Raw genomic sequence first — 16676 nt, forward strand, 5'->3', positions numbered from 1 at the left:
AAGCAAAGTTCTCAGATGCCACTGCTGGGTCTCAGGGCATCTTTGCTTCCTGGATTCAAAGGATACATCTGTAAAATGTGCTGAAGAGCCACCAAGATCTTCTAACTATCTGTACCAAGGATTACCAAAATCAAAACTAAAACTAAAACAAAATAAAAAAATGGGCCATAATATCACATATTTGTCATAAACAAGACGATCCAGACAAAGTCTTTTTGGCCAGAGCCAAAGGGCTGTCTATTTGAAAGTCTAACTTTAAATTACTTAGTCTCAGACAGGAAGGCTCCTGAAATATCCAATTTTTGTTGTTCATTTCATTTGGTTGTGCCTAAATTTTTCATGATTCCATTTAGGATTTTCTTGGTAAAGATACTAGAGCACATTTTATAGAAGACGAAACAGTCCAATGGAGTTAAGTGACTTGCCCAGGATCACAGCTAGTCTGAGGCGATTTGAACTCAGGTCTTCCTGATGTCAGGCCAGGGGTTATATCCAACTGCACTATCTAGGTGCCCAAAAATATTCACATAAAAGAGAAGGAACAAATACTATAGAGAAAAGAGTATTAAGTTTGGAACTTGGGAGTAAATCCAGGATCTCCCATTTTCTATATGGCCTTGGGCAAATCATTTTCCTTCTCTGGGCCTCTCTTTCCTCATCTATAAAATAGGATCCATTTGGATCTCTATCATGCCTTCCATCTCAAAAATCGAAAGAAGTTCAACCTATTTTATGTCACAACCTGGATTATTTTAAGTTTTCCATTTTTTATCTTTAAAGGAAAAATGAAAAGTAAGAAATTTCTCTCCTGGGCAGGAAAGACTCCAAGGGTCTGGAGAAAAGGTCGGAGGCAAGAGAGGGTTGAAGTTTCTAGTAAGTCTTCAACCTGAATGAAAAGCCCAAAGAATTGGAGTGGCTCCATTGGATGTTTGCCAAGTTGGGCCCCAACCTCTGGTTTGGTTGTATACTTCTGTTTGCTTCCAGGAAACACATTATTGGGTGGTGCCAGTTTATGCCACATGACCCCCAGGGGGACCTAAGGGACAGCCTTAGAATTACTCCCTGGAGATGAGATCTGCAGCATCTACTTATGGAGGACCTCCCCCATTCCCAAGTGCTAGCTGTGGCCAATGGGGCAATTTACCAAGATGAGGGATGAGGCTGAAGGCAAGAGGGGTGGTTATTGTTCAATCTAGGTCAGTCAACCAAAGGAACCGAGTCACCCAAATGAAAACAGTTAATGGTAGACAAAGGTTTTCCCAGTTGAGTCTCTTATCTCAGCTGACTAGCTGTTCATATGTTCAATCTGAAGGAGCTGACCAAAGGTCTGAGGGAAGACTGAGGTTGGTCCTGTTTAGAGCTCTTCTATAAAGGAGCTGGCACATGGAGTTGCTGAATAGTGGTTGTCCTTTGTACTGGAAGAGGACTAAAATGACATCGGGGTCAGTGTACAATGTGTCTGCCTGTGGCTAACCAGACAAGTGTGGGCTCAGAAGGCTCAGACACAAACAAATAGCCCTTAGGAACATCCGGGATGGAGATGGCTCTACATTTGTGCATCTCACCTTTCTGTTGAGCGACAGCAATTTGGCTTTGCTCATAGAGCACAAGTATATAAGAAATGTTTATTGACTGATTGACGAATATTTATGGGATTGGAATATATAAGAATAAGAGTCTGTGTTTTTTTCTTTATCCAACTCTTAGGATGTGTACTAGAGGAAAATTTGGAAAAAGGAGACCCGATCTTACCCCTCAAGGTATTCCCAGGATTCTCAGAAATAATTGCTACCCTCTAAGAGTTCCTAATTTGGGGTGAGAGATTATAACAGAAATATAATGCTCAATCCACATACCTGTCCCTTTAACAAGAATCTCTTTTATTCAAAGGGCAGCCAGGGGGGCAGCTGTGTGGCTCAGTGGATGGAGAGCCAGGCCTAGAGTCAGGGTGTCCTGGGTTTAAATCTGACCTCAGACATTTCCTACTTGAGTGACCCTGGGCAAGTTACTTAACCCCCATTGCCTAGGCCTTACTGCTCTTCTGCCTTAGAGCCAATACCCAGGATTGATTCTAAAATGGAAGGTAAGTGTTTAAAAAAACAAACAAACAACAAAAACAAATGACAAACAAACAAAAGGCAGCCAGGTTCTCATTGGATTTAGTATTTATTGCATTCTGAAGAGGAAAAAATGATCTCGAGATTGGACTTTTGCTCAGCACTTGACATGTTTGCTAGAACTTGTTGGTGTCAATATCTTCTAGTTGATGTATTCTAGATTTTAAAGACTTGATTTCATCCCTGAATTTTTGGTCATCCTTCTCCTTCTGATCTTTCATCTCCTTTGCCTCATTTTCAAGCTGATTGATTTTGGCTTTCAAGACATTTTTCTGTTTCCAGATGACTTATCTTACTTTTTAAGATCTTTTCCCAGTTGTCTTCAGTCTCTCTTAATTATGTTTTGAATTGTATTTTGAGTTCTTCCAAAACCTGTATTTAATTCACTGGGTTTTCTGTTTTATTGCTTAGTGTTCCCTCCTCCTTCTCTGTTCTGTTTGTTCTTTGTTCATTGCCTGTATAGAAGCTGTTGATTGTAGTCTCTATTTTCTTTTTCTGTTGTTTGCTCATATTTACCCCTTATTTACTCCCTGCAGCTGTCTGCACTTTTGCTTCTCTCATTTGGGTGGGGGGGCTTTTCTGTCAGTTTTCCCTCTTGGAGCTTTGTCAGTAAATCTCTCAGCACAGTCTGTGGGGGAGGGGTGTTGGAGCTTGAGCTTCCCTGACCTCTGAAGACTTTTGATGGGATTAAGTCCAGCTGGGTTGGGCTGGATGTGCCCTGAGGCCAAAACCTCCTGGAAGTGGGGAGCAATATAAAGGGTCTCCACTGCTGCAACTAGGCTGCCCACTCTGTGCTCCTTCTCTAACTGCTTCCCCACCTCCTGTGTTCGATGCTCTGAGCCTGGCACAGCTTTGCCCGCAAGGTACTCCCTCCAGAACAGTGCTTTTGTTCACCCAGAGTTTCCAGCTGCTGCTGGAGGCTTAGTGCTCTAGTTGGGGGAGGGGTCCTGGGACCTTCCTTCTTCCTTCCCCTTAAATCTGAGTGTTCTTGAATTCTGGCTTTTGGGGAGGCGTACCTTTTAAGTTGAGTCCAGCAGGGGGGGTTCCTTGGCTCTGTCTTGTTAGGTTTGATTTTCAGTCCCCTAGGAAAATTTAGTTTGTAATTGGTAAGGAATGATTTTCAAAGGTCTGAACTTTTGCTGCCTCTATGGTGCCATCTTGACTCTGCCCCCCCTGGCGTTGATATCTTAAGACACGTATGCTAAAACAAAGGACCACACGTTCATTCAGTAGCATAAAGAAGAGCTCAACACTGAAGAGCTGCAGGGATTTCAACAGAGCAGCAACAATGAGTGGGGCAGAGTTTTCTTCAAGTGAGGAGGAGGCAAAGGGGGACATCCCCACTTTATTCATCAAGGAAATGTGTGTTAAATGGGTGGATGTGCAAAACATTGTTGAAAAACCTCACCTTGATAAAGCTTTAAGAAGCAGAACTCTAAGTTTGTTGAATGGCCAGATCATTTCCCACTTTAGAGGAATTTTGAAAAGCAAATAAAAACAAGCATCCTTGGATAGTTTTCTTGTGAAGCTTACATCTGGTGAATCTCAAGCAGAGTTCAGTGGTGAAAAAGGGCAGAAAAGAGAGCCAGTGGCCCTCAGATATTTGAAAGAGGACTCCTTTTCCAGACAACAACTTTTCTCCTCTCCACCATCCTCTTAGGTCATGAACTTCTCTCAATACAAGTAAAATTAAGTTTGAGTTATTTTACTTAATCTGATTATTATTTTTCCACATTATTAATTCTTATTGAGTAAAATAAACTCCATTAATGCACTGATGCCTTATAAAATCTGAATTTTCTGGGTATCTGCAACAGATTAATTCAATTCACATTTTTCCTTTTGGAAAAAAATTCATCTGGTACTCGACCTGCCTTCTGGAACAAATGAATGATCAGGACCAAGGTGCCACTGTATAAACTTGGCCAGCATTATGCTACTTTACTGATAAAAGCTTCGTTTTTGTTTCTTTAAACATCTGCCTTTTGTTTGGCTCTGCTTCTTGGGACAGCAGAGAATAGTGCATTTGGAATCCGAGAACCTGGATTCAGATCCCAGGTCTGCCACTGACTGGATCCTGTAAAATGAAGGGTTTGGGCCAGATGACCTACAAGATCCCCACCAGCTCTAACTCTGGGATTTTATCTTGCCTTCTTTCCCTCCTTCCTAGAATGTTCATCTCCACCTAGCTTACTGTTCTTCGTCAGTAGCAGGCATGCTCATTGCTTCATTAGCACTCCCTCACAGCTCTTTGCTCTGGGGTCCTGGTCTAGAAGGGTTTGTTCCTTGGCTGGGCCATTGTTAGCCCAACAGGCAGAGCCCTTGCTCTCTCTGGCCTCTAACTCCTATATTTCACAAAGGCTCTGCTTGAAGCCTAGCCTTCCATTTCTCTTTTACAAGGTGGCCTCTGTTTCTTAAAAGGCCTTTCCCATCCACCCCCTTTTTATCTCAATAGCTTAAAACTATTAAATACAAAAGATCAGACTTTTAATTTTTTAAACCCTTATCTTCCTTCTTAGAACTGATATTGAGTATCGGTTCCAAGGCAGAAGAGTGGTAAGGGCTAGTCTATGGAGGTTAAGTGACTTGCCTAGGGTCACCCAGCTGGGAAATGTCTGATATCAAATTTGAACTCGGGACCTCTGGAACTGACTCACTATCTCCTGAGCCATAGTTGCTGACTCTTTACCCTTGCTGACAAAGTCTTGCCTGGCTCAAATGACAAATTTATGTATGGACTACTAAGTTTTTGAAGCTCACACACAGGTTGGAGTATAGTCTAATTTAACAAACTTGGAGCATTTAACTAAGGGACTAGCAAAGGGAGGGAAAGAGCCTGGGCTCATAAAGTGCTGTGATCCAAGGCAAAATATGAACAATGCAAAGAAATAAAAAAAGAAAGCAAGAGATGAGAGCAGGGAACAGTCACTTGTGATTTGGGCCAGAGGATTCAGGGAAGGCTTCATGGACCTGGTGGCATTTGTAATATCAGGGTGGTCACCTCTCCTTCCCCCTTGAAACTTAAGAGAGATAAGGTCAAGCCAATGCAATGTCATTTCTTCACTTGGGAGCCTCTACAATTTAAGGAACTTGTCCCTCTGAGAAGCAGTAATCAGCTGAAAATGGAAGTTAGTTGGCTTTAAGTTTATGGATGACAGAATCCCCAGTTAGTAATTAATGGGAACTGGGATGCCTTTGGGGACGTCCCTGACCTTTGAGGTTAGCATCAGGAGGATGACCGCAGGCCCATCATTTGTCCCCTAGAGTGAGTTAGTAATAGGAACAGGCTAGGGATCTGACCTCAGATTTCTGATCTGAAGACCTTATGCACCCAATGGTCATGACAGAACAAAGTTGTGGGATAATGGCTACTCAACCCCTGAGAAGAGATCATCTTTCTTTCTTTCTTTCTTTCTTTCTTTCTTTCTTTCTTTCTTTCTTTCTTTCTTTCTTTCTTTCTTTCTTTCTTTCTTTCTTTCTTTCTTTCTTTCTTTCTTTCTTTCTTTCTTTCTTTCTTTCTTTCTTTCTTTCTTTCTTTCTTTCTTTCTTTCTTTCTTTCTTTCTTTCTTTCTTTCTTTCTTTCTTTCTTTCTTTCTTTCTTTCTTTCTTTCTTTCTTTCTTTCTTTCTTTCTTTCTTTCTTTCTTTCTTTCTTTCTTTCTTTCTTTCTTTCTTTCCTTCTTCCTTTCCCTTACGTATTAGAATCAATACTATGTATCAGTTCTAAGGCAGAAGAGTGGTAAAGGCTAGGCAATGGGAGTTAAGTGACTTGCCTAGGGTCACACAGCTAGGAAAGGTCTGCGTCCAGATTTGAACCCAGGACCTTTCTTCTCTAGGCCTGGTTCTCAATCCAATGAGCCACCCAACTGCCCCCCAGACTTGTTTTCTATGTGTGTGTGTATGTGTGTGTGTGTATGTGTGTGTGTAGATATACATATACAACAGTGATGATGAACCTATGGCACAGGTGCCAAAGACCACTCAGAGCACTCTCTATGGGCATGCAGTCACCCTCCCCCACCCCCCCCCCCATACCTGCAAGAGTTCATTACTAGAAAGGCAGAGGGCCTCAGGAAGAACTGCTCCCCTCCCCCTCTCCATCATGCCTGATGACATTTTTCCCATCCCCCACCCCTCTATCCAGCAGCCAATGGGAGCTCACAGGGGTTGGGGGTGGGAGGGTGGCTCACAGGCAGCAGAGCTGGAGGGGAGGGGAGTGCTGGAGCCCCTCCCCTCCCCCTCTCTACATTGAATGAGGACATTTTTCACATAACCCACCCCTCCACCCAGCAGCCCAATAGGAGCACTTTCTCCCTCCCCTGTGTGAGGGAGGGTGGGGGATGGGCAGTCCTGGCACTTGGTGTCAGGGAGGGGCCTGGGGAGAGGGGGTGGGGCCCAGCACTCCATCTTTAAAAGGTTTGCCATCACTGGTATATACAATGGTTGGTTTTACTACACTGTTTTTTGGTCTCCTCTTTTTTTCTTCTTTGTTACAAGATATAGCTCTCCACAGAGAGAGCAGGAGGAGGGAAATTTTTGGAAATGAAAGTAATGTAAAAAATGACCATTATCTGCACCCAGTGCCTCCATTTCCTCATGAGAAAGAACTCTGTACTCCATGTTTTAAGCCCAAATCTGTCAGAGATAATTGATTAACATCTAAACATTTCTGCTTGGAGAGAGTCCCGAACTGGCAGAGATCCCTCGGTCAATTGGTGTTCTCTCTTTCCCAACAACTTCCACTTCTATTTAATAGTGATCCCAGAACAAAAGACAAACTTCCAAAGCAAACTAAAACAAAGTCACATAGTTTGAGTTCAGGGTTTTGATTTATCAATAAGAAAATCTTCTCATGAAACCAGACATCCCTTTCCATCTGATCAAAGGTAAACAGAGATGCTTCTCTGAATGAAGGTAAACAAAGACATTTCTGTTCTTTACTTGGTCACCTTAAATAAACCTTAGTTTCAGGGGAGCAGCTGGATGGCTCAGTGGATTGAGAGCCAGGGTTCAAATCTGGCCTCAGACACTTCCCAGCTGTGTGACCCTGGGCAAGTCACTTGACCCCCATTGCCTAGCCTTTACCACTCTTCTGCCTTGGAGCCAATACACAGTATTGATTCTAAGATGGAAGGTAAGGGTTAAAAAAAAAAAAGAAAACAGTTTCAGGAAATTGAAATCATTCCCTGAAATGAATTGTCTCTTATGTGTAAGGGGGCAGAGGGAGGATTTATTGAATAAATCAATAAAATTACCTCACTCTACCTTAAAGGATAATAAAATATTTAGCCCTTAACTATGTGAGAATGATCAAATCAAATCAATTAAAGTCATTCCAATTAATTGTAAAAAGGCATTGATTATACTTTGGGAATTGGGTTTGGTGCAGGGAGGGGGCAGTAAGAGAGAGGAGTTAAGATTGACAGCAAGAAACCTTAATTCTCCCAATTGATGGAAGCCTTCTTGCTCAGACCTTACAGAGCTTTGTTTTGTAAATCTCAAATGCACTTACATGATACAATTTCTATGTTAGTGTCACTCTGCTTTGTGGCAGGGACTCTAAAGAGTCAGGATGATCTTAACCCAAAGGGCAATGAAGAAAGGCACAGTGGGTGAGAACAGGTTGGGACATATAACCAGTGAGACATCCTGAAGAAAAAAAGGAATTAAAGACTCACCAAGGAATTTAGATAGGAAGAGATAGTCACAAGGCAAGGTGGAGGGCAGGACAACAAGGGGAGCCAGAGTAGACTAAGAGAAGTGTGCTGTGGGGAGCATCTTAGTGAGAATTTATTTTTTTCCATGGTTCCATGCTTTATGACCTCTCCCTCCCTCTTCCCACCCCACTCCCAGAGCTGACTAGCAATTCCACTGGGTTATCCATATATCACCACTCAAATCCTTTTTCCACATTATTCATTTTTGTAATAATTTTTAAAACCAAAATCCCAAATCATATACCCATATAAACAAGTGATAAATCATGTTTTTCTTCTGTATTTTTACTCCCACCGTTTTCTCTCCATGTGAATTCTTTTTCATAAGGTCCTCAGAATTGTCCTGGATCACTGCATTGCCACTAATGGAGAAGTCCATAACATTCAATTGTGCCACAATGTATCAGTCTCGTGTACAATGTTTTCCTGGTTCTGCTCCTTTCACTCTGCATCACTTCCTGGAGGTTGTTCCAGTTCACATGGAATTCTTCCATTTCTTTATTCCTTTCAGCACAATAATATTCCATCACCAACATATACCACAATTTGCTCAGCCATTCCTCAATCATTTTGCCATGTTTTGCCACCTCAAAAAGCACAGCTATATTTTTGTACAAACAGAACCTTTCCCATTTTTAAAAATCTCTTTGGGATACAAGCCCAGGAGTGGTAGCTTGCTGGGAATTTAAGAGAGGATATGGAAAAGCATGGAGAGGTGGGGATGAGTTATGATCTATAAAAAGAAGGGCATGTCCAGATAAGGAGATCACAGGTCCTTTTGAATATATTGGCTCTGCTTATCTCCTACTGTATTATAAACCCTTTAAAGGGCATCTTCTCTAAGCTTTGCATTTTCCCCAGTGCCTAGCATAGTGCTCTGGACACTGGAGGTGCTTAATAAATAGTTTGGTTTGTATTGTGTGCGTTGTATTGTATTATGATGCAACTCAATATTGGGCTGATCAATCACAGCCAAACATACTGTACTCTGATCCCAACATGATGAATGTCCTCTTCGGACAACAATTGCAGTGTAGTTTCACATTTGTGGCTTATCTCCCTATTAGATGGTGATGAAGAAAGGGTCTTTGTCTTAGCAATACTTTGTACCTTTCAGCATAGGGCTCTGCATGGAGAAGGTGATCAAATGTTTGATGAATGAAAAATCAAGGGGGCAGCTCCCATAGATGGGAGGTCCTGGGTTCAAATTTAACCTCAGACACTTCCTAGCTGTGTGACCCTGTTCAAGTCACTTCACTCCCATTGCCTAGCCCTTACTGATCTTCTGCCTTAGAACTAATACCCAGTATTGATTCTAAAATGGAAGGTAAAGGTTTAAAAAAAATCAAGCAATCAATCATTTTAAAGATACCCCCCCAAAAATAAATAAAGATACCTACTGTGTGTCAGGCATCCATTGTAGTGATCTGGGGCTACAGAAATAGACGTAAATTAGTTTTTGGCCTTGGGAAGCTTACAGTCTAATTGGGGGAGACCACATTTATATATATCTAGCTTATACAAAATAGATACAAGATGTTTTTGAGGAGAGGGCACTAATATATGGAAAGATGTGGGAAGATTTCATACTGAATATGTCGTTTGAACCGGATCTTAAAGGAAATTGGAGATTGAAGGGGCAGAAGCAATAAAGGAGGGCATTTCAGGCATGGGGGACGGCCAGGATACAAAGGCATGGAGATGAGAGTGTACAGTAAGAAGGCCAATTTGTGTAGTCTCTGGTTGGTGTGGGAAGGAGAAGAATGTACAATAACCCTGGAAAGACAGGTTGAGGCCAGGTTGTGAAGGGCTTCACATGACAGATGAGTTCATATTTTCTCCTAAAGCAAATACTTTGGCCACATAATGAAGAAACAGGACTCACTGGAAGACTCCAATGTTGGGAAAGATTGACGGTAAAAGGAGAAGGGGAATGACAGAGGATGAGATGGATAGACAGTGTCATGGAAACATTAAATATGAGTTTGGACAGACTTCATGAGTTAGTGGAGGATAGAAAAGCCTGGTGTGCTATGGTCCATGGGGTCAAGAAGAGTTGGACACAACTGAACGATTAACAGCAAGAATAAAGCAAATAAAGGTGGCAGTGGATAGAGTGATGTCAGGATAGCCTGATGTCAGGAAGACTCATCTTCCTGAGTTCAAGCCTAGCCTCAGACACTTCCCAGCAGGGTGACCCTGAACAAGTCACTTAACCTCCATTGCCTAGTCCTTACTGAATCTTCTGCCTTGGAAACAATACTGTGTGATTCTAAGACAGAAGGTAGGGTTGTTTGTTGGGGTTTTTTTCAAGTGTTCCATAAAGGAAAGCCAGGTGGCTCAGTGGATAGAAAGCCATATTTGGAGTCATAAAGAGTTGGGTTCAAATGTGTCCTCAGATATTTCCTAACTGTGTGAACCTGGACAAATCACTTAATCCCATTGGTCTAGCTCTTGCCCCTCTGTTTTAGAGTACTGAGACAGAAAAATAAGGATTTTTTTTAAAGAAAAGGAGAATCAAAATGTTCCACAAATCTTTAATAAATCTTTAATTTGGTATTGGAGCTTAGGGGAGACTGTGGCTGAAAATAAGTCTTGGAGAGATCTGAATAGAGAAGACAATTGAACCATGGGAGTTAAGGAGATCATGGAGAGAACAAAATAGAACAGTAAAGAACAGAATAAAGATGACAGAAAAGAATAAAAAGGAAGAGAGTCCAAGGCAGAGCATAAGAATACACAACCCATTCAATGGGCTATAGATGGTGACCCCACAAAGAAGACTCAGAAGATGGATTCCCTCCCATGGGCAAATGTGCCCAGTGTAAAGAGTGAATAGGGAGCCCTAGCACAATTGGAGGAGAAACAATTCTGAGAGTGTGTGGGCATTAGGATGCCAACACCTATTGCCTTCCTTCCCCGTCTCCTTCCCCAGAACTATCCCCGCTGCCCACAAAGCCCCTTACTCTTAGAATGTGTTCTGGAAAGAAGGGACAGAGAATTCCACCTATGACTTCCCCAGCACCTGCTCCCGGCTAGCAAAGTCTGCACTGACTGCATTCCATTGCTTCCTACAATCTCCCCAAAGCAAGGCTGGAGAAATAGCCCAGCTGAGGAGAGAGACAGAGACAGAGACAGAGAGACAGAGACAGAGACAGACAGACAGACAGAGACAGAGACAGACAGAGACAGAGACAGAGAGACAGAGAGAGACAGAGACAGAGAGACAGAGACAGACAGAGAGAGACAGAGACAGAGACAGAGAGACAGGGACAGAGACAGAGAGACAGAGAGATAGTCAGAGACAGACAGACAGACAGACAGACAGACAGACAGAGATAGAGTCAGAGACAGAGACAGACTGAGAGACAGAGAGATCTGGTTCCCAAACCGCCTCGGATCCGAGCCTGCTTTCTCATTTGTACAATTGGGAAAACAGAACTCAAACTGTCCAGCTCAGAGTTGTTTTGTGCATTCATGAGTTATTATAATAATGGGGGGAGGTGGGGCTTTCTTCTAGTCCCAGCTGGGGAACAACACTCTTGGCTTCCATTCCCTCATTAGAGGACAAAGTGGACCAAATATTTTCCCTTCCCGCAGTGACCATTTTCCTTCCAATTAAGCCTCTTACAACACGTCCTTCCCACACCCACTGGATTATAGTAAGGAAAGGATATTGGCTGAATTCAGGGCCAAAGTTTATCTGGCCTCACAGCTACTTTGAAAAGAAAGCCTCCAATGCCCTCTACTGGTTCTCTCTCTTTGTCTCTCTGACTCTCCCCCTCCCTCCTCCCCTCTCCCTCTCTCTTCCCTTCTCCCTCTCTCTGTCTCCTCTTCTCTTCTCTATCTCTGCCTCTGTCGCTCTCTCTCTCTCTCTCTCTCTGTCTCTCCCTCTCCCTCTCTGTCTCTCTTCTCTTCTCTCCTCTCTCTCTTTCTTCTCTCAGTCTCTCTCACTCTCCCTTTCTCTTCTCTCTCTCCCCTCTCTTCCCTCTTTCTCTCCCTCTCTCTTCTCTCTGTTTCTCTCTTTGGCTCTCTGTCTCTGTCTCTCCCCCCCTTTCCCTCTCTGTTTCTCCTCCTCCCTCTCTCTCCTCCCTGCTTTCCCTTCCTTCCTCTCCCTCTCCTTTTCTCTTCCTTTTTTCTCTTCCTCTCTCCCTCCTGGTTCCTCCATGGTTTTCCCAGTGAGACAAACCCAGTGGAGTAACTAGGAAAACCCCAAGAGACCCTCTACCTACACAGTCCCTTTAGGCATTGACTGTGTCAAGGTCTTTTTGACTCCTGGCAACAGCACTGACACATTTACTCCCACACGCACGACCACCTGCCCTCTTGATCAGGACCATGGAGAAGGTGAGGTAACTCTAGAAGTGAGAGAGCATCTTGGATTTTTGGTTTGGGGTGTTCATCCTTCACTTTCTAAGGAGACCAAAGACATCACAGGGTGATATCCTGACTTGTGGATGAATTGTATTTGGGAGGCAGAGTAGCACTGGTCTCCCTCTCTCTTTCAGTCATCAAAATCCAGTGGCAGGACAAAAGTCAGGACAGCTGGTAGTGGCTTAGGATGCAATGGATGAATCTGGCTTCTTTGATGGATCGGAGATTTAGAGCTGGAAAGGACCATAGAGGGTCAGCTCCCCTCATTTTATAGAAGAGAAAACAGAAGCCCAAAAGGAGGGAAAGTACGCTTCTCCCAAACCCTGGCTAATAAGCAGCAGGGTTGTGAATTCTCTTCCATCACTACGATATTTATCTTGCCCTTATTATCAACAACTTGTGAAGCCATTTATTGAATGCTTTCTACTCAAGGCAAGGCTCTGGGCTAAGCTCTGGGAATAAAAGTAAAGGCGAAAACCTGGCCCCTTCTCTCCAAAACACTCAAATGCTTGCCAACATGCAAACAATCATGTATACCCAAGATCCAGTAGTGACAGCGATTTCAGGAGGGAGTGAGGATCCTGGGAGTCAGGAGATGAGAGTGAGGGGTGTGAGAAATAGCAAGGAAGCCAATGTAGTTGGTTTATTATATTAAAGATATTTTATTTTACATGTAATAACAAATTTCCACATAAGTTCTCTGAAGTTATATCATTCAAGTTGTCTTCTCCCTCCCTTCCCAGAGCTGACAAGCAAAGGCTAAAATAGTTGGAGCAGAGAGTTCTTGGAGAGGAATAAAGGGTACAAAACTGGAAATATAAGAAGGATACAGGTTGGGAAGGGTTCTAAATATCACACAGAGAGCTTTATATTCAGTCCTGGAGATGGTAGGGAGCTTGTTCAGTAGTGTTCAGCTCTTCATGACCCCATTTGGGATTTTCTTGGCAGAGATTCTGAACTGATTTGCCATTTCCTTCTTAATCTCCTTTAACAGATGAGGGAAATGAGGTAAAGAGGGCTAAGTGACTTGCCCAAAGTTAGTGTCTACGGCTGGATTTGAACTCAGGTCTTCCTGACTCTAGGTTTGGGACTCTATTGTGCCACCTACTTACCCAAGAGGGAGCTACTGGAGTTTATCAAGTGATGTGGTTAAATCTTTGCTTAAGGAAAATCATGTTAGTTGCCATGTAGGTCTGTGGTTCCCTTTCGTCTTAGGGCCCCTTAACATTCTTTAAAATTATTGATAAGTTCAAAGAGCTTTTGCTTAAATTGACAGTTATATCAAAAATGAAAATTTCAAAAATATTTATTTTAAAATAAAATAATTCTATTATATGTGAACATAAGTAGCACATTTGTCATAAAAAACTACTATAATTTCCCAAAAAAAGCTTTAGTGGCAAGAATTGCACTTTTTATATATTTCTGCAAATATATCATTTATTATTTTATCATTTGGTTCGACAGAAGACAGATGGATTCTCGTACCTGCTTCTGCACTCAATCTGTTGTAATACGTTTTGGTTGAACTATATGAAGAAAATTCTTCACAAAGATATGTTGGAAAGGGAGGAATATTTGAATAGGAAAATGATGGCTTAGTATTTTTATGAACATAATTTTAACCTTAATGACCCTCTGGGTCTCAGAGATTCCCTTGCCCCCGCTAATGTTCTTGGACCACACTTTGAGAACCCATGGGTAGACTTTAGTGAGAACATACTTGAAGGCAGAGAAATCAACTAGAAAACTATTGCAATGGAGCAACTGGGTGGCTCAGTGGATTGAGAGCCAGGCGGAGAGATGGGGAGTCCTCAGTTCAAATATGGCCTCAGACACTTCCTAGCTAGCTGTGTGACCCTGGGCAAGTCACTTAACCCCCATTGTCTAGCCCTTACCACTCTTCTGCCTTGGAACTAATACACAGTATTGATTATAAGGTGGAAGGTGAGGGTTTAAAAACAAAAAACTATTGCAATGGGGTAGCTAGGTGGCTCAGTGGATAGAGAATCAGGCCTGGAGATGGGAAGTCCTGGGTTCAAATCTGGAATCAAATGCAAATTTGGGCAGGTAGGTGGTTCTGTGGATAGAGACAAGACTCACCTTCCTGGGTTCAAATCTGGCCTCAGATACTTCTTAGCTGTGTGACCCTGGGCAAATCACTTAACTCCAATTGCCTAGCTTTTACTGCTCTTCTGCTTTAGAACTGATAAATAGTATTGATTCTAAGTTGGAAGGCAAGGATTTTTTAAAACCCATCTATTATAATGCTCTAGGTAAGCTGTAATGAGGATCTGAACAAGGCTGGTGGCTATGTGAGTGGAGAGAAAAGAACACACAGAAAGAGACGGTGTTGTGTGGGTTAAAATCATGCATTAGCTAGTATTAGTCATCTTGGGTTGGCAGCTTCCTATAGCAAGTTAGTAAAATTTGGTGCCCTTCAGAAGAGAGATACTAATCTCTTCTTATGAAGAGTAGAGAAACCCCGCCCCAAGCAGCTTTATAGGTATCTTATATATAGAAAGGTGCATATTTATTTTTGTTTGTAGATATAAATATATCATTATAATAATATCTATAAATAAATATAAATATATAAACAAAAGTAAATATGCACCTTTAACGACTCTTTTCTAATGTGGCCCAAACCCACTATTTCCCCCCTTTTTCTCTTTCTTTCTTTCACCCTTACCTTCTGTCTTAGAACTAGTGTTAAGTATTGGTTCCAAGGCAGAGGAGTGGTAAGGGCTAGGCAATGGGGGTTAAGTGACTTGCCCAGGGTCACACAGCTGGGAAGTGTCTGAGGCCAGATTTGAACCTAGGACCTCCCATCTCTAGGCATGACTCTCAGTCCACTGAGCCCCCAGCTGCCCCATTTCCCCCTTTTTCTTAATACCTTTGGCAGTCAGTATTCAAAAGGTCTAAAACTGCATAGAGATGGAAGATTCCTATGAGAAAAGTCCTAAAACTTACAGCTACAATCTTGACTCCCTATCCCAAATGCTGCAGCACGAAAGACCTTGGCCACATCTGAACTCTGACTCGCCTTAGAACCTGCAAACGTGAGGGCTGCTCCCACAAGCTCAAGAACACCGGGACGCTTAAGGAGGGCAGGACAAGATAAAGAAAATATAACCTACACAGACGGTGTGTTACACCCAGGTAGGGGTGGGCCACTAAAGAGAAGCACCGAGCTAATTTCCTATAAATCCTGAGCTTGTTTGTATATCCTTGGACATTGCCAGGGAGTCGACCACTCAGAGCAGCACCCCGAGCCTCTCCCCGTCCTAATAACGGGTGCATTTTCTCTGCAAGCAGCTCGTCCGGTCTCCTGTCTGCTCGCTGGAGTGACTGGGGGGCAGACTCGGAGATTCCACTCCACACAGCGTGAAGGTGAGAGGGATCGAATCTGACAACAGATCGGATGTGTGAGACGAGGGAGAGTGAGGACTCAAAGATGACATGAAGTTCCAGTCCTGGAGGGCTGGAGAGATGGTGGTTGCATGAGAAGAAGAGAAAGATAATAAATCAGGAGGAAAGATAAACTGTGTGGGACATGTTGACTTTGAGATGTCCTTGAGACATTCTAGTAGAGATGTCTTCTTGGCAGTTGATGATATGAAGCTTGTTATTGTAGTTCAGCCATTCGGTCGTGTCCAGCTCTTTGTGATCCCATTTGGGGTTTTCTTAGCAAAGAGACTGGGGTGGTTTGCCATTTCCTTCTCCAGCTCATTTTACAGATGAGAAAACTGAAGCAAACAGGGCCAAGGTAATTGCTTAGTCACACAACTGGTAAGCGTCAGAGGTGAGATTTGAACATAGGAAGAGGAGTCATCCCAACTCGAACCCGGCACTGCACCACCTAACTGCCTTAGCACCAACTTCTTCCTTACTCTGACTCTCTGTCTAGCACCTCCCTTCCTTACTCCAAGATACTGTAGTGGAAAGTATTTGTCTTGGAGTTGGGAGTATTGGGTTCAAATCACTATCCCTGGGGCGTTTCATTCTATGCCATACCAATACAAGGGGACAATATTTCCAAAGGTCTCCAACCCTGTTGCTTCCTTCCTAACCCTGGTAAAAGCAAAACCACGGTATTTTCTTGCAGAGAATGAAGAAGGAGAGGCAGGACATTTCCAGTTAAGACAGCAGCCATGAAAGATCACAGAAAAGCCTAGATCTCCCACATAAATTCTGGAAAAGATCTAAAAACAGCTTCTAAAAAAAAGGACTAACAATTAACAAATTTGAAAAGGAGCAGAAGCGTCCCTTCCAGTCTGGAATGGCACTAAAAGAGGGCAGGTGGAGATACTAAAGTAGAGAAGCCAATGCCAGCTTTGGTAAACAAAGAAGCAACATGGGGTGAGCTAGGGGAACCAGTGTGATGCTAATAGTCAGCTCTGTAATCACTCAAATTTGGTCAGCTAACAGGGCACCGTGGCTAGAGGGCTAAACCTGGAGAAAGAAAAA

The sequence above is a fragment of the Monodelphis domestica genome, chromosome 2 (assembly GCF_027887165.1).
Source record: "Monodelphis domestica isolate mMonDom1 chromosome 2, mMonDom1.pri, whole genome shotgun sequence".
Taxonomy (NCBI): domain Eukaryota; kingdom Metazoa; phylum Chordata; class Mammalia; order Didelphimorphia; family Didelphidae; genus Monodelphis; species Monodelphis domestica.